The 18,263-nt window shown below is 42.1% G+C and overlaps 1 long non-coding RNA gene across 2 annotated transcripts; it reads right to left on the minus strand.

Annotated features, from left to right (window-relative positions):
• Positions 1 to 437: 437 nt before the first annotated feature.
• On the minus strand, positions 438 to 16,752 carry LOC120811984 (uncharacterized). Of its 2 annotated transcripts, none has more exons than XR_005710497.2 (6): positions 16,464 to 16,752; positions 15,820 to 15,885; positions 13,880 to 13,930; positions 13,362 to 13,431; positions 1,647 to 1,716; positions 438 to 1,533 (listed from the first exon to the last, which is right to left on the minus strand). It is a non-coding gene; the product is annotated as an uncharacterized LOC120811984 (long non-coding RNA). The 2 variants fall into 2 exon arrangements; XR_005710495.2 differs by having other exon boundaries at positions 13,880 to 13,966.
• Between the last annotated feature and the right edge of the window lie 1,511 nt (positions 16,753 to 18,263).

Below are 18,263 nucleotides of genomic sequence, written 5' to 3' on the forward strand. Positions count from 1 at the left end.
CAGTATGATAGAACAGGTAAAAACACAAATGGATGATATTAAAAAGTTTGAATTTGTTTATAGAATCGGCTTGGGTCACATGACGGGTCACAGCTTTTCTTTCCCTTGGACTTTGTCTTTTGAGCAGACTGCATTTAATTGTACAAAAAGCACTTGTGACTATCAGGATTTACAGATCTGCTATCCTATTAGACCTCACCAAACAACACGGAATACAACCCCAAAACATTTCAACAGTTTGCAATCATGTTGAACGTATACAATTAATGTAAAAAGCTGCATCTGACGATCACAGATTTTCTTGTTTACATTCCTTATTAGTTACATTCAGTCTTCAAAATGACAAACAAAAGAGTAAAAATAGCGCCGATGCTTTACAGCAGTGGAAAAATTAGCAAAAATATTGAATTTAAGTTGACATTAAACAGAAGAAACCATTGATTGATGTATGACTTTAATGTATATATTATCAGAATTGTTTAAGTTTCATTTTTTAACCATAGACAAATATATAAAATCAACACAAAAATAAATAAATGACAATACCAGCAGTGGGAATGGAGTTTGAGTAGAACACATCACGCTTACGTCATGAATAATATAATAAACAACAATAAGTAATGCATAAATAAAACCAACATTCAGATTGGAAGAAACGTTTATTAATCAGTGATTAGCTATTCCAACGAATGCAGATTGCGTCTCTCTAATGACACAATACACTCTTAGGTTAGAGCCCCTTCAAGCGCTGTGATGCCTCGAGATGCAGTTGCCATCTTTAATGAATGATCCATTATGTAAATATCAAAAGGACGGTTTTCTTAAATTCTCAAGTAAACTTCCTGCTCCCTGAAACTCTAAAAGTGTTCAGTGAAAACGTGAGTTCCACTTGAGCTCAAAATGAGAATACAACAAATCCTTTAAACCAGCTTTACACACATCTGAATCCAAAGAATGACACAGGAATAACATCTTTTTTTAAGTCTCAAAGTGGCATCGGTGGTTTAGCACCGTATCGGTAACGCACTGAAGTAAACAATGTCGAATCTACCAAAATCACTACCAGGTTCCTGCTTGAAGTTCTAAAAAAACTCGGTACTCAGGAGATAACAGATGCACGTGCAAAGATATAAAAAGGTGCGGCTGCACTGTCAGAGGCTGCATTACAATTTCATAAGACCAGGGAGCTCATGCAATGAGAACCAGGTCTAAATAAATAAGTTGCTTGCGTTTCTTACGTTCTCTTTCCATATACTAAATTAAGATGTACAATGCACAGCCACGCCATTTCTGGCCTTTGTTACAGGGTTTGTGTTGCTTCCTGACACAGCTAGACAGGGTCAAGGATACATCTGACTCACCTCAGGCCGCCTGCTCTCCCGGGGATTGGCCTGTCACTCACTTTGTGGTTACGCATCATAACTGACAGAGGCACAAAGTGAGAGCTCGATGCTGCATCAACAGCAGCAACATCATCACCAAAAACCCATCCTTAGCATGACATCTTCCTCCTGGTCCACCACCAGCCCTGAGCTGTGGAGGAAAGGGTGAAAAAAAGAAGACACATATTCACACAAAGAGCCAATAATAAAAGTGTCATTCTGTGTGAGTGGGAAGACCTATAAATAGAGGATTTGGACATTTACCTTAAAATTCTCTCTGCAGTCCGGATGTGGGACAGGCTGCGATAGAGTTGTTCAGAAGTGGCAGCCAGACCTGCAAAGAGAGATGATTGGGTGTAATACTTCATTTCGGTTTATTGAGACTGGATACACACGTCGGCGCTCCGTGATCCCTCCTAAATGGGTTCCTGGCTCGGTGAAACGGCGTTGGGTCGGTGTAGCGTATAGCCTTTAATTGGAATTCAGTAGATGACATAATAAGCACACGCATTGGGGCGGTTTGACTGGGAGCAAAGGCCTTCAATGATCACTGCACTAAAAATAAATACATCTCAGAACCGCTTCCGAATGCAAATTGTGCCGCCAACCCAAACGAGACACATTACGACATAAGGACGTATACAGCGTGCGATCCTGTGGCATCATTTGTAGAAGAGAATGGCAGCCCACCAAAGACCTTCTCATTATATTATAGTAATGGTCCCACTGAATCCAGAAAGGCAGATTTAGAGTGGATGTTTTTTTTTTTCTATTGGGCTGTATTTACACTGAATAGTAACCATGGTTTGGCCAATCATGTTTCAATGGATTTCAATTTTTTTTTTTTTTTACATTCGGCCCTTTTGCACCAGGGTTTAGTTCCATTCTCTGACAAATTGGGGCTGAAATAGAGCGCCATCGGAAGTTACGGAATTTGGATAAAGCGGGTGACAAAAAGAGCTTAAGCGTTCACTGATTTCCGCCCAATCTACCGGTCTCGACCTCTTCAGATTCTACATTGTTCTCAGTCGGCCAAATACACCAAAAACAATCATCTCGGTGGGAGTTGGCATGCAAGGCAAGAGGCAGCTCACTCAACCGAACCTTAGCTCACAGTAGTGGGCGTCTCCCTCTTTCTCCCTCTCACTCATTCTGCTGCGCGCTGCCATTTTAACTGTTCCTGAGTGGCAAGCGAGAGGGCGGGGTCGGCAGTGGCGGCCATCATGGCGGAATCACTACACCCACTCCTGAGGAACGGCCTCAACTTCAAAGCCAAGCCACACGTTGGGTTGTGTTTTGGTGTGGAACAAAAACCCCGGGACGGATACGGATACAAGGCGTTTTTATTAGACACTACTCGTACTAATAAAGTTATTCTGGCAATTTGAAAACCATTGGGAGGAAATTTCATCAAAATTATTAATTTTAAGCCTGATCTGTTACGTCATAATTGCTATATTTAAATATATAATATCAATAGTAGGCCAGTAGAGTACATAGTACACATTACTTTATGTCAATTATGTCTACGCTGATTTTGAGGCTTGTATTGTTTTTGCACTATAATATTCAAACCCTTTCAATTAAATAATGCATACATAATTTATGTTTATAAGCAAAGAGCTACAAAAATTTCCATCTATTCAAATATAAAAATTACAATTTGATAAAAGGTAAAACTGAATAAAATGTTCTGAAAATTACTGCATGTGTGCCAAAGATAGAAAATTGCAAAACACACAAATGAGTTTTACTCGCCATTTTTGAAAAATATACATGTAAATGTAACAATATCATTTGCTTTACCTCCAGCTGCCTGTTGAGTATGTTGTAGGAAAGAAAATCAGAGATTACTTACTGCGGATGAGAAATAAAATGTCCAAAAAAGCATCTAAATGAATAAACCAACATGAACCACATAAAAGACTTTTGTGGTGTTCAAATAATGTCAAATAATGAAAAAAAAAAAATCAATCGTCCTTCCAAAAGTGTCAACGGGATCAGTTTAACAAAAGCAAACAAACATTTCTCATAAAAGAAACATGTTGTTTCAGAGTTGAAAGGTGAAGGAAATCGGCCTCTATGTTTTCCTCTATTAACAACAAATAACTTGACATCCTGCTGACCAGCTGAACACGTCACAGTCATTAAAATAAAAAAAACAAGTCTCACAATTCTTGCTTGTGTTCCCTCAAAGTAGACTGTATTATGTGGGTCACATCCGTACCCACACCTCATTTCCCCACCCCCAACCCTTCAAAATTAAAAAAAAAAAAAAAAAAGTCTTCCTTGGATGACCAGGGTGGCTCCTAACCAACTATATTTGAGGTCAAAGTTCATCATGTATCCTTGGCAACACCAGGGCAACAAGTAACGGTGTCTAGACAGGTCATGGTAACCCCCCAATCCCCCTCTTTGCCCAAACCGACCAACCACCCCCTGGTTCTTTCCGGAAGGAGGTGTCAACAGCAGCCAAGTGCAGGGTAAACAGGGCGGAGGTGGGGGGGTGGTGGCCTTTGGCCCCCATGAGGTCGGATCAGCACCTCCACCCTCCACTGATCAAAGATGAGGATCCTCCTCGCCGGGAGCCCGGTCAAAGGGGGCAGGGTCGGGAGATGAACTCTGCGTTTCTGTAATCTAGATGTGTCCAGACCCGATTGTCTTCCTTCACGGCTCGAAATGGACCCTTCCGGTGCCGCTGATTACATTAGGGAGGACAGCCTCTTTTCACTGGGGCGCCTGGACAAAAGAGCCGCTTCCGTGCCCCTCGCCATCTGGTCCCAAAATAACAGAAAAGACCCCGAAAAAAAGAAAGAAAGAAAGAAGAAAAAAAAAAAAAAAAAAGCCAACACAAGGCCCTAAATGAAAGGCCCCGCTGTTTGAATAGAGGGGACGAGTGGACAGATAAGCAAACATACAGTAAAGCCGCACACATTTACGCACCGATTGGGGAGAAAACAATCTGAATAAGCAAATAAAGCACACGGGCGCCGACGAGCAGGTCTGCAAATCATCGACGGGTTTAAGCAGGAACGGTGCCGCGCATACATCATTATCACTGCGAACCATCGATGCCCAGAGGCTCCGTGTCAGTTTAATCTCATACGTGTTGAACCACCGTGGATAGATTTGTGGTGAAAAAGAAAAGGAAAAAAATACTTTGGGGGTTTTAATGCAGTACAGTCGATAGGAGGTTAATAATTAAAGGACTTGGTTCATTAGTCAAAACAAAACAAAACAAAAAAAAAAGGCCAACGGACCTGTCGGCCAAAAGCATTTCTTCACTCTGACTTGAGTGGATCAGCGTCGTTGCTGCACAGGTTTGCCACATTAGGTCGATTGCCAATTAGCCACGTTTCTCAAACTGCTACGTGGCCGGCATGCTGCGTGGCCGTCACTTATTGGTTACCTTCGCCTCGTGCCCGGGCCACTTTGTCAGTGTTTTTGCACACAAGGCGTCATGACTTTTGACTGTTCCTTTCACACATATTCAAATATTTGCATCCCCCCCCCTCCAGCCAATGCAGCTGCTGTTTGGGCACAGATGATTGGGTCTAATTGCATCTCATGTTGCCTGGAAAAAAAAAAAGAAACCCTCACAAATCCAAATGCCAATTACTAGACTTCCATTATGGTTGAATAACTGGCATTCCACATAATATATCTCTGGCATGTGTAGGCGGACAGGGTTTGCAATTGTGAGGAAGTTTCAGAGTTCTGATTATTTTCATGTGTTTAATGTCGTTTCGTCTATTCTGAATTTGTGTCGTTACGAATGGATTTTAAGAGAATATCCTTGTGGGTCCTCGGTCATCTGCACATCTTTGTCATCAAAGTTGTGGTGTGTCGACATAATCATCTAGGTTTTGGAAAAAAAACTTTGTAATTAGAATCGGTACCCAACTAATTTAAAATAAAAGCCTTTAAAGTTCCAATCTCGAGTCCGAAAGTCTTGATTTCTTTCCTTTGAAGATTACGTTCAATTTAAAATCCGGTGTGACTCCAGGTTGTAATAATGCGGTCTGTTCCCTCCAGCCGCCTCTTTGAAGGGTTTACATGTTGAACGTGCAGGTGGTTCAGGTGAGCTACACGGCGTTACTGTCACTGAACGCGCAGCTTGGAGCTTCTGGAGCTCTGTTCAGCTCGCGCCGATGACGTGCTCCGCTATGCGTGGCTCGTCTCTCTCCCTCGCTCGCGATCCACAAGGAAATTTGGTAAATAAACTACCTCATTAGTGCCAAAGGTGATGCTGCCCTTGATCGTGAACGGTTTTGTCAGGAGAAGAGTAGACGTGCAGGGCTGGGATGTTAGATCGAGCAGCCTGCCCATCAGGGACCAGCTTCGCTATGAAAACTCACACTACACACCTTATGTACACACCATACAGTTCTTACAGCTGTGAATCGCAGAGACAATGTGCTCCAGGTCTAAATGTAACATTTTACTTTTTGAGCATTGTTTTTCTTCGTTCATCGGCCCACCAATCATGATCAGAAACCATTTTACTGCCTGAAAAATAACCAGCTACGCCACTAAAGTTTGAAATGAATGTAAGCTTTCAAATCCACGTTTAGATTATTGCCGGAACAAATGGGTGTTTTAATATATCATGAGTTATAAGAACCTTACTGGTAGAACTAGACACAGATCATCCAAGGTAAAACTCCTAAATACTATTTCTCTCTTAGGAGCACAAATTAGAAAGCAATTATGTAAAGCTGATTTTAAGTGCTGAAATTCAATGAAACATTCATATGTTAAGTATCTCGGGTCTGCATATTTCTATGTAGAGCAGTCGGTAAAATGTTTACATTCAAATTCTCATCATGCACATACGAACTCTTAACTTTTCCTCCACCTACTTTTCTCTCTACATTCTTCATTAATAAAAACCCATCAAGGCCCAAAACCTTCTGCAGTGTGTTTCTAATCAATATGTAAACTACTCCAAATGAAAGTGAAATGCATTAAAACACAAAAAAATAAATATTGAAATGCAACTGTAGCGTGAAAGAACCAAAAAGGACTATGGTCACTATAAAGAACAAACATCCTAGAGGCCAAAAGGGTCAAACGTCAGATAAGTGAGGGGATTCTTTAAAATGAGCTGAATGGCCGTCTACTGCTGTGATTCATATTCTGAGAGGAGAGGAAATGATTGTAGACTTCAATGTCTTAAAATATCTACTCCACACACAACATCGAGCTCTTCTCATCCCTGCTGAGATGCATCAACATCCGGCGAGTATTTTACACGCGATTTCTTCATCGGTGTCATATCCGGGAGACAAGTTTGTAGGAAAACATTATTGAGAGAATAAAGATGGGACGGGGCAGTGCTGTGATCCGCCTTGTGTAGTTGGGATCAAGCTTTTCAGTACGACGTATTACAAAAAAAGGACAAGTTACGAACTCTGAAGACTTGCATCATAGAAATTTAGAGGATTTAACGTGAACCTTTTCGGCTTGGACAGCCAGTTGTCGGCCATATTGGCATTTACTTGCAACAACACTGCACACTTGGACCCTCGGCACTGAAAGAGAAACCACTGAAATACAGCAAGGGAGGCGAGACTCCTGCAAGATTACAATTCACTGGTAAACTAGGCAACGGTAAAATAGTGGTGGCACTGTAAGTATCAGTAGTGAAAAGAAACTTAAACAGAAAACCTATTATATGCATGAACAAAGTGTGGAGAGAAGAATGGTGCAGAGGGAAGAGATTCACAACTCCTCACACGGGGCTCAACATGTTCTAAAAAGGTGGTTTCCCCCAAAAGATCTTATTGAAATATATTTACCGAATGATAGAAAAGCAGAGCTCTTCCAGCCGCAGGTCAAGCCGCAACATTCGACACACACACAAACACACACACACACACACACACACACACACACACACTCTCCAGTGAACCAGATGAGCCACCACGTGACTGCAAACAAATCGCTTTCTCTCCCATGCTTTTGGCTTCCTCAACTTTCCTGCAGTCTCAAGAGGGGAAATCTCTCCCTCTTTCACTACCAGTGAATCCTCCTTCCAGCGAGCTCTCAATCCCGTACGTCATCTACTTCTAATCTTTTGTTTACGGGTAAATAAAATCTAAATAACAAAAGCGCAGATCAAGTCCAACCCCACCGCTCGTTCACTGCGTGCGCGTCTGCGTGTAGCTGGCAGACGCCGGCTCGGCTTCACCACCGCGGGAGAAGTGAAGGGAGTGTGACACACAGAGGGCAGGTGGTGCCAGTCAAGTGAAGTACACCAGCGTAGTCCCAATCTGTAGTTTCTGCGCTCCGTAATTGGTTATTTTTCCACCGCAATCACCAAATTATGTCATCAGGCCTTAGCGAGGACTCATTATTCACCGCAACAAACAAGCTGGAAATAACAGCGCAATCCTATGGAGACCTGGGAACCGCGTTCCAGGGAGGGACCCGAGTCGCCGTGTGAAACCAACGAGAACCAACACGACACCTGGCATTTTCCAGCTGAAGTGGGCTGCTGCACACGGCTGAGCACAACGGAAAGACGCGATGCTTAATTGTGGAGGTTGTAAAGGGTTGGGGGAAGAAAAAAAATAATAATAAAAAGAAATCACATATGGTTGGCCATGTAAAAAGTCTTGGAAACCTTTGAAAGCGCGGATTTATGAGGAAACTGACGTCGATGTTTAGAGATCTTAAAGAGAGCAAAGGAGGAATAGATTGGAATAGTTACCGGGGCTTCGCAGCAGATCAAAGATATGACATTTGTGAATCAAGCCCATTCACAGCTGTGCGGTGTTTACTCATCGCCAGGGAACGTCCCGCAGCGCACGGCAGAATAAAAGCATTTCAAAAACAGCTTAGAAAATCAAATCAGGAAAGGGAACAAAACTAAAATAGAAGATGCAAAGACGGGAGTCAAATGCGGTAGGGATTTTAAATTGGAATTTATCCCAAATAGATCAATTAATGCTCAGTCCACGTTGAAATGTCTAATATATATAAAATTATGTTCCACTTTTATTTAGGTCTCCCTCGTATTATGCCGTCTCGTCCCTCAATATGATATTCATTCTACAACTGAGGCTTGACACAAAGTTATTGTAACTTACAGATTCAATATTCAAAAAAGGTAAAAGTTGTCTTCATTCAAAAGGATTCCACAATTTATCCAAACTTTACAACGTTACACCCCAATAATCAGAGTCCTTCTCATAGCACCGTAATATTGAACAAAATAAAACAAATCAAACTGTCTCTATGTGACTTGTTTAGTAAAATGTAGTTTATGAAAAGTAAATATTATTAAGTCTTTACCTCTTGCATTATTACTGTCAATCACTCACACCTCAGTGTGAAGTCAGTTTCTGGCCTTTCATGATGAAATCATTTGTAAAAAAAAAAAAAAAAAAAAGTGAATAAAGAAACAGTTTCTTGATAAAGACCCGAGCCTGAATTTCAAACAAAGTCAAACTTTTCCACAGATATTGCAACATGAGAAAAATGTAAAATACTTAAGTGGACTTGTAAATGCACACGTGAGAACTTCTGCAGCAAGTCATAAAGGTGATATGGGCGCCAACTTTAAAAGTCAGCGCAAACATTTTAAAGAGGGTAATTAGTTAACAGTTGAAGTCGGTAATCGCCCGGTGATGAAGATGAAAGGACCCCAAGCAAAACAAAGTGGAAATGGGCTGGTACCATTCACATCGCAGTCGGATTCCAGGGGTCATGTGCTAAGTCCTGCTAAGAGCCTCAAAGGGCAAACCCTGAACATTGCCCACTTGTGTGTGAGTGTTTAGAAACACGGGCCCATTTTAAGCACACAAACATAAAAAATATCAATTTCACATTTGGTTTAACGCTTTCACACTTTGTGTCACTGACACCCGGAGAGGAGTGCTGTGGAAGACAAAACACAGCTCCTGGATAAGGATCATGTTAATGCCTATCAATTAGGATCAAAAAGGGATTAACCGGCATGGTTGCAGCGGTAGGACGGCGGCCCATGCAAAGTCACTGAATACCAGGGGTCACACCCCCGACTTCATTAGGCCTGACCTTTCCAAGCCATTGTGTGGCAGGAAAAAAAAGAGCCTGCAGTCTGCGTCCCCCCCCCCTTTACCCACCTGAGATGGCTTATAGGGAGTCAAATATGAGACATGCAGAAAAGCTGGTAGAGATCAGCGAAATATGAAATATTCACTTTCAAATGTCCGGAGAGACTTATTAGGTTACTGCAACTTGGAGCAGGTGGGTATTTACTTATCAACCCCCAACCGGCCGGCAAAGGAAATCACTCCTTTTTTCTTTTTTTTTGAGTGAGGTTTTCTAATTAGTGACGGCGCAGCCTCCCCTCGCTACCACGTACCTCGGGGTGGACGAACCCAAACTCCGCTCTGCCGTCTTAATTCACCTAAAAAGGTCAAACGGCAGAGAGGAAGGTGTGTCCAGGTGTGTTCAAATAAGCTCCAATTAGGGAAAAATGCAAGCACGCCCTCAAGTCTCACATATCCAACTTGGAGGGAAGCCCTCAGAAAAGCTTCTGGACTTGGGACGTTTTAATACTGTGGCGTGTTAAGAGTAGTTCAAGAAATACATTATTTACCAGCACAAGAACATTATTCCAAAATAATATTCAAGCAAAACGATGGGTCACATGAATAGTTTCTACAAAGCGCACAACTGTTGTTTTAGGTAGCGCTTGCTTCTCAACAGGGTTGTTGCATCATTGCAGGGAGACGCAATGGAGGGAACTTTACAGTTTTAATGAATGTTTCTCAGAGTACCGGATGACAGAGTGACTCAATGTTTGTACCGTTTCCGGTCAGAACAATTCTGTTGTTCTACAACTGCACCCAATCGCGTAGAAAGTAAAAAACTAACTAAAACTAATTTGGGCAAATGTATTATGATCAAAAGAATTTCTGCACCGGTGCATTTGTTTTGTACGTTCGGAAATATCAGGGGCAGCAGGCTGGTGACGCCGTACATGCAACCATAAGTTTAAACTGCAATCAAACCACAACCATAACGCATCAAGCACGCGTCACAAGCTTTCTGTTTATGCAGCCGTGATGGGAAGACGGCAGACTACGCTTGCTCATCTGCAAGACCTCCAACCACCAAAAAAGTTCTCCGGCCAAAAGCTTCTTCCCTGAGTGTTGAGCGCCTGTTCAGGCTGCTGTTGAGTGTAAGCAGGCATGGCGCCTTGCACCCCAGTCAAACAGCGGTCACTCAGGCCTACAGCCGCCTTTGTACCGTCCACGAGGGTCCTAAAGACGAGCACACTCCATTTCAAAAGTCAGCGGTGGACTGGCAGTCAAATTAACGGGAAGCGTTGGCCGCTGAGCGGGGACGGGCTGGGCGAGGCAAGCGCACGGCGGTTATTTACTTACCTTTCAGAAAGCTCAAAAATAAGTGTTTTAACAAATTGACACGGACGCGACGGCCACTGAGCCATTTCCTCCTTCTAATGAGGGTCTGGTGCTCACGCGACGTTGATATTGATGTCGTGGCTGTAACTGAAATTCAAAACCTGCTCAGTGGGTGAACGCTGTGTTGTTGTGGTCGTTTTAATGATAAACAAAAAGGTCTGCTATCGCCGGGCAAAGATCTTCCCGTTGGCTGGAGATCAATCGCATACTTTAATGTTAGGGCATCGTGAATACGGCATAAAATACACACTAAACTGCGAAAAATATTCAATCTAGGCAAGAACCAAACTGTGTTGCATACTAGCAAAAGCGTGTGTGTCCACACAGGTATAACTATTTAATACAATAGGGACATGAAACCGTCCGACAACAGATTAAATGGTTTACTTTGAGTGTGCATGCTGCCTTCCTGCAATACGGGGAAGTAAACTTGTTTTGAACCATCTACAAAAAAAAGGACAACAGGTTTAGGAGTGCAAATTGATAAGTACAAAAGAGGCAACGTCCTCCACATTAAGCTTATAGGTTGTGGAATAGCGACTCGTCTCCGACACATGCGTGAACCCAAAGTGTCTTTTCTCTGTCTGTCTTCATGGCCACAGAGCAAAGCCCAGCTTAATATGTTACTGACAGCTACTAGTTGTTACGCGGCATCCGAACACCGTGTGGCTTTCACACGAGGTCTTAGCAGTGAAACAGAGTGTTCGAGAGGGCAAAGGTCACCTAAACCTTTCAGTTGTTCGCATCAAAAACATACTGTACTTTTAAATCCGCACATTGCTAAAATGTATTTTAAACATTTCACACTTCATCAAACAAATGAAGTAGCGTTGAGTTGCTTTTCGTTCTTTTTTTTATTCCTAGTAATGTATATATGGAGTGAAATATTTTTCTACATTTAATGTAGGTTTGTATGAAGTTAGCTTAATATAATAGAAATGGAATTACATAACACATGCATTGTGTTATCGCAAAGATCAGGCAAGAAAAAAACAACATTTTATGTTGTTGTTTATCGCTTTGTGAAGAATCAGAAGACGGCCGACTCGCTTAAATCAAACACCATTTTATTTAAATTGCTCAAATTCTTTTTAATGGCAATTTTCTAAAAACTGCAAAATACAAATTTTAGCTGCGGTTAATATTCATCTTGTTAAAATTACAACTCACAAGATCAAATCGAACTTATCGAAACATTATCTTTTTATTGCATTTGAAAATATTTTTTCAATTCATCGCGTCTCTTATTCATTGCCTTATGTTTTAAATTAAACTTGGATGAATTTTGCAAAGGAATTATAAATAAAAAGCAGGAACTGCATCGCACACAACATTTTAAAAGCAAAAGATTTTGCGTTATGCAGTTTATATTATCTTGCAGTGGTGCATATTTCTGAGACTAAATTAATTACCGTATCGACGTTTTGTTTATGTTTTTAACCAAGTCCATATTCAGTTGTATTGAATGTTCCCTCTAAATGAAATAAAAATGAAAAGAGGAACATTTTATGTTGAAATCAAAATACTCATCCAAAATAAAATCTGAATCGCGCTGCCGTTGATAAAAAGAAAACATTTAAGTCACAAAAAACGCAACTCAACGCCAGCATTTCTCACACGCTCGCTCGGTATTCTTTTAAAATCTGTTCCACCCAAATGTCTCCGCGCCGTTTCCCAACCAGAATAACGCTGCGAGCTCAGACTTCCTTCTTTCCCCACCAGCTACACCATGGTTCATCTCTCCTGCAGCTGCCTCAACCTAAAATGGACGCCGCTGGCTTCGAGCTAGCAGCGGCTAGCAGCGGCTACGGGGTCACAGCTGTGCAGTTGTGCTCTTTAGGAGGGAAGGGGCAAACGGATCCACGTGTTGGCAGGCTGCCAGCAGTCGCCTTGAAAACCCAGCGAAGGCCTCGGTATGAAACATGGCGGACCGACGTGGAGGGGTCGGCCGCGTCATTGCGCCGCCGAGGCCGCGGAGGCAAACAACCCGCCGCTTCGCAGCAGACAACAGGCAGCTGCTTTTTGGAACGAGCTCAGATTTTCCACGTGCACAGAAATAACCAGAGAAGTCTTTTCATTATAGCTCAGGTGGCAACGGAGCCCGGATGAAAGCCTGTTTTTCTCCAGACATCACCGTGACGCGAGACCTCGTGACCGCGCGGTGGGAGGAGGCGGCGAGCCAATGGGAACGCCGGGTGAGGACTCAGAGGCCGTCGGGCGTTGTTTTTTTTTTTTTTTTGCTTTTTTTCCAGCTAAGCCTCGAGTGAAAGTTACGAGATCCATATCCATGATTATGTTATGAAGAGATCAGAAATCAGCGTTAATAAAATACGATCGCCGCCGACTGGTGAATGACAGCACTGGATTTGATTAACCATTTCTCATCATCGCATCATGGAGGCTTGGCTTTGCGAGCCGGCGCTCAACCTTCTTTGAATACTGGTCTGTGCGGCCAACCGATATTTCCCTCAGGCGATCCCATTCACTCACTGCAGCACCTTAAAGCATTCCTGGAATAGCCCAAAAAGTGCTTTAATGAACAGGTCAACTCAGATCTTACCATTTGGGCGGAAACACGGCGGCGTTGAAGACGTGAAGGCGTGACAGGCTGCAGGAAAACACGGAATCTCCTGTGGAAACAAGAAAAAAAACAATGTCAATCAACTGTGCGGCTTAGACACACGTTAGGGACAGGAAAGATCAAATGAATAAAAAGACGAACATTGAATTAAAAAGCTTTATCATTTTTGTTTTGTGGATCAGGCTTGTAACTCATTCAAGCTAAAATTGCAGTAAGAAAGTTTCAAGTACAATGTTGCAAGAATGAATGAAGCGATTTGAAAAAGAACAGAATCATTCACTTGCCGTAAAAAAAAAAAAAAGTTTGAGTCGAGTTGATACATTTACCTTAAATTAGATTTCTAATAAAGACAATATAAAGTGATGAAGGAACTGATTTGTTTAAACTTTATTTAATAACCGATGCGACCTGCAACGTGAAATCAACTCTATGCACGGTTGCAAAACAACAGCAAGAACGACCACATGAAGGTTTCTATCGTCTTGAGACTTTCTCACCTCGCTCAGAGGAATCCCAATCACTCTACATCACTCAGGCCTGGGACCGGCCTGCAAAGACAGTGCATGCTTCAGCTGTACTCTTCCCTGAAAACAAAATCAACAAGCATTCTGAAACCATTAAAGGAATACGACAAGACGAGCCCGAAGGAGGTGTTCGACAGCGGACGGGAATGCACTAAGTAGACGTTAATGAAGAGATCCGTCCGGGCTGGTCACTGATATGGCAAACAGATAAACATCAAAGAGTCAGTGAGGGAAAGTAACTCGTAATGTCACGGTGAGGCCAGGAGCACTTTCACAAGCCAAAGTTAATACGGTCCGTAACACTCCCTCGCCGAGTAAGTGGGCCGTGAGCTTAAAGTGTTTTTAAAACACTTCACTACGTGTCTTACTGAAGCTGCAAACGTGTGTATAAAAAGGTGAAGTGGTTTGCGGTCTTTAAAAATGAACCTTCCGTGAGCATAAGATGCATATTCGCATTTTGCACACAGTTTTTCACGATAATAATTATCTTTAAGATACGTTTCACAGGCTTTAATTATGGCATAAAGGAATAAAGCCAGAGGTGATAATAACGACAATAATGGAACATATTATTACAATAAACTTTCCTTTCTAACTTCAGAAAAATACAATATAGATTCAGTGACTGCCAATAACTAGCGAAATAAAAAAGAGAATATGATATACTAAATATGTACATATATTAGTTACTAATTTCATTATCACCCATATGTATTGCACATTGTATTACATGGTACTTGTGTTTAGGCTGTCGCCTCCAAAGTCACATGAATAAATGCTGTAATTATGCGCAATAGATTTTTTTATTTATCGTTATAATCTTAGAGATATGCGCTCCAGGTGTAAGAATAAGGCACAGAATACAACTGTTAAAAACAGAAGCCAGGGCGACCTTGAGGGTTGCTCAACACATTCTGAGAGACGCGCCGAGAATGATGAATCAGACAAAATGGCTACCAAGGTTCCCAATAACAGACAGGACACGCGGTGGTAGAGAAACAAGGCAGAAATAAACCTCCATCAAGTCAGGAATCACATAATAACATTTACAGTCACTGGGGAGGCGTTGAGAAAGGATGGAAACCGTTGCTCCCATAATCATCCAACCGAGTAAACACAAAAAATACATCTAAGTCACAAAAACCTTCAAATCCGTCGACATTAAATGACCCGTCATGTGCTTAGTGAATCGGCTCTTTCACTAAAGTAGAAGGTTTCCCCCGTGTTATTTGGTTTCGCTTACATCGATTCATATACGTCATGGAGAGCGACAACGCCACAGTAGCCATCTTAACCCAAAAAGCGCGAGACACTGGGGGGAGGGCCCTCCGAGTCATATGACCGCTAAGGCTGCTGAGAACTGCAGTGACGGAGCAAAAGCGTCTAGACAGGTGTGAGACAGCAGCAGATCAAGCACACACATTTACTCTTCCACGAGTATCTTCGCCCCCCTTTTCATTTCTGCACAATGAAATACGAAAGCAGGAGGATCAGGGTGGGAAAATGTCCAACTACTGTCCTCACGAGTGGGGACAAGCATCGTTTTAACTGCATACTGGTTAACATGCCAGGCTCAAGCACAAAGACTACACAAAATCAATGCACAAAAAGTGCAGAATTTTCTATTTAAAGCGAAAACGCAGCCAGGGTTAAAATAAATATTTCTGTACTTTAGTATGAAACACTGCAGACAAAGTTAGTCCATAAAAAGTGTGTTTCATTGTATCGTAAAGCTGCTTGTGGGAAGTTCATCATCATGCTGAAAGCATTTAATTCAAAGAAATGTTGTTGCATGAGGTGTAATGACCACAAAATAATAAACCCCAATGGTCTAATAATCTATGCAATAATCAAGCAACACCAGTTTAACCTTTCAAACCCCGTCTGAACCCACAGTATGCACAGAAACCGACCTTTCTGACCCGAGCAGGCTGCCTTCTGGGTGATGCACTCCTCCTGAACTCCACACTGCTGATCTCCTGCAGAGCATAAACAAGAGCCAGAAAAGAGGGAAACATTTCATCAAGGGATCCATATTTCCTCGGTTTAGACTCATTAAGGTGCTGTAGTTTGAAGTGTTTAAAAATAATAATAATAATAATAAATATATATATATATATATATATATATATATATATTTTTTTTTTAAAAGAGTACACAGGAGACAGGTGCGTCCCGCCCCTCCCCTTCCTCCCTCCTCCCCCTCAGGTGCCGGTTGAGTAACAGGTAGCGTGGCGCACGTGGGGTTAATCAACAACCTCACGTCAGCAAAGGTGCGTCACCTGCGCATCCTCGTGGCCCGGTGCGAATGAGGTCAAGTCTTCCAAAACAACACAAAAAAAAGCTCAAGAATCAAGAAAAAAAAGGGACGTCACGCGCTTTGTTGTGAACCCGAAGTCTGTAACGTTAGATAATCTGGGAGAAGTGTCATTTATATTTTAAGCTAGCAGACCGGATTTTCCAACTAAAACCCCACAGAAAACGTTCGCGGATGAACAGGGAGGTTTGACGCTGCAGCACCGAGTGCTCCTCGGGCAACTTGCGCTGCTTGACCTACCTGTGCGTGGAGAGCTGTCTGCTGGCAGGCTGCAGAAGAATAAACTTTCACAGCCTTTATCTGTAAAATATATTTTGGGGCTCAGCCTGGCGGCTCGTGGACGGAGGCGTAATATGAGGAGGCGAACGCATAAAATACATCCCATTTTCCAGCAAGGCGGGTTCCTCGTGAATTTGCAAACGGATGTTAAAAACTCCATCTCCAATTTGATCAAATTCAGACAGACTCCAGACAGTCTCCCAGCGGGTACGTGCCTGGTCGCCTCGCGCGTGCACGCGCCGAGTGGCGCGGGAAGCGGCGAGAACGGATCCTGGAGCGACGGCGCGGCAGGCCAATGGTGAAGAGGAGTCGAATCTGGTAGCCAATCCCGGTGGCTGATGCGTATAAGCCCCGCCCCTTTCCTCCTCCTCGCCAGTCTGTTGACACTGCACTGAATAAAACAACAGTTAAGCAGTTCATTGCATTGAGATGTGGGTCACTGACTGCGGCCTGTACAACCGTTGCAGGTGCATGGTTTCATTCATTCAAGCGGTATTATTACCCTGGATTTGTACATCAATCATATAATTAATTGTCAATCTCATAGTTTTAATGCATTTAACAAAAATACTCATAATCTGCCCTTGTCATATTCTTATATATATATATATATATATATATATATATATATATATATATATATATATGCACCATTTTACATTGCATATCAAAGTATATGAATATGATCTCAGGTTGTAAAGTAACAACACATATTTTTATTGGGTTTGACTCACCCAGACCCACCAGTTAAAATTGTGTATTGACATATATGCAGCAGCCATTGTGTCTGCATATGACAAACGACCACACGTGGCTGTGTGGAATTAAAACAATGGTCCTGCCATTTATGTAGGCCAGATAATGGAAAGGTAGACAGACGGATGGATGGTAGATAAAGAAGAGGTTGATTGCTCAATAGACACATTGATAGATAGATAGTTTGAAAAATATGGGATTCCAACCCTGGTCCTCTATGCGTCATTGAAACAGACTAAACCGCGGCCAATATGAAATAATTAGTGTGTAAACCTGATCATTCAGGGGTATGGTCATTTTACACATTCTTTTAACCTCCTCTCATTAGAAAAACTGCCCCAACTTGATGATAATGAGGATGATGATGATGGTCAATAGACAATATACAATGAATCAAAAAAAATGAAGTGATTCAATCTTTCATTACAAAAGAATCTATTGCAGGACTACATGACCCACAGCTCAGCGCCACTTTCTCAGGACAGATGCTGACCCTCATGAATTGACAGCAAAAAGCTTATTGTTAAACACAAAACAACTTCCAAGTTGCCATTTGAATTAAATGTAAAGGCGTACAGACACGTTTGTTGTAAAGAACTTCTGTCCTACGGATGGAAAATAACAAGTCTTGTCTCCTTCGGCTTTGCACCCTTTAATTTGCTTTGTTATGGAAAACCGCTGGATTTGGATAGGGCACAGAATCATTGAGGTCACCATAATGGAGTGTGACAGCTCCTCTTTTCACAACTATTTGGAACTAAAATAAAAATTCCTGGGAAAGTGAATCCAGGGAGCATAGATATCTGATACAGTTTTGGAAACAGCTGTTCAGAGTAGATTTTTAATGGAGTTTGGAGTACATATTGATATGCAATGCACTTCCATCAACTCACGGAGAAAAACTCTTGTTTTAACTTGTACAGGATAAATATTGTCCTATTGCCTTGTATATGCACATGACTAAGAGGAACGATTGGGATCTGTGGATAAATCACATTTCTGTTG

The sequence above is a fragment of the Gasterosteus aculeatus genome, chromosome 21 (assembly GCF_964276395.1).
Source record: "Gasterosteus aculeatus chromosome 21, fGasAcu3.hap1.1, whole genome shotgun sequence".
NCBI lineage: Eukaryota > Metazoa > Chordata > Actinopteri > Perciformes > Gasterosteidae > Gasterosteus > Gasterosteus aculeatus.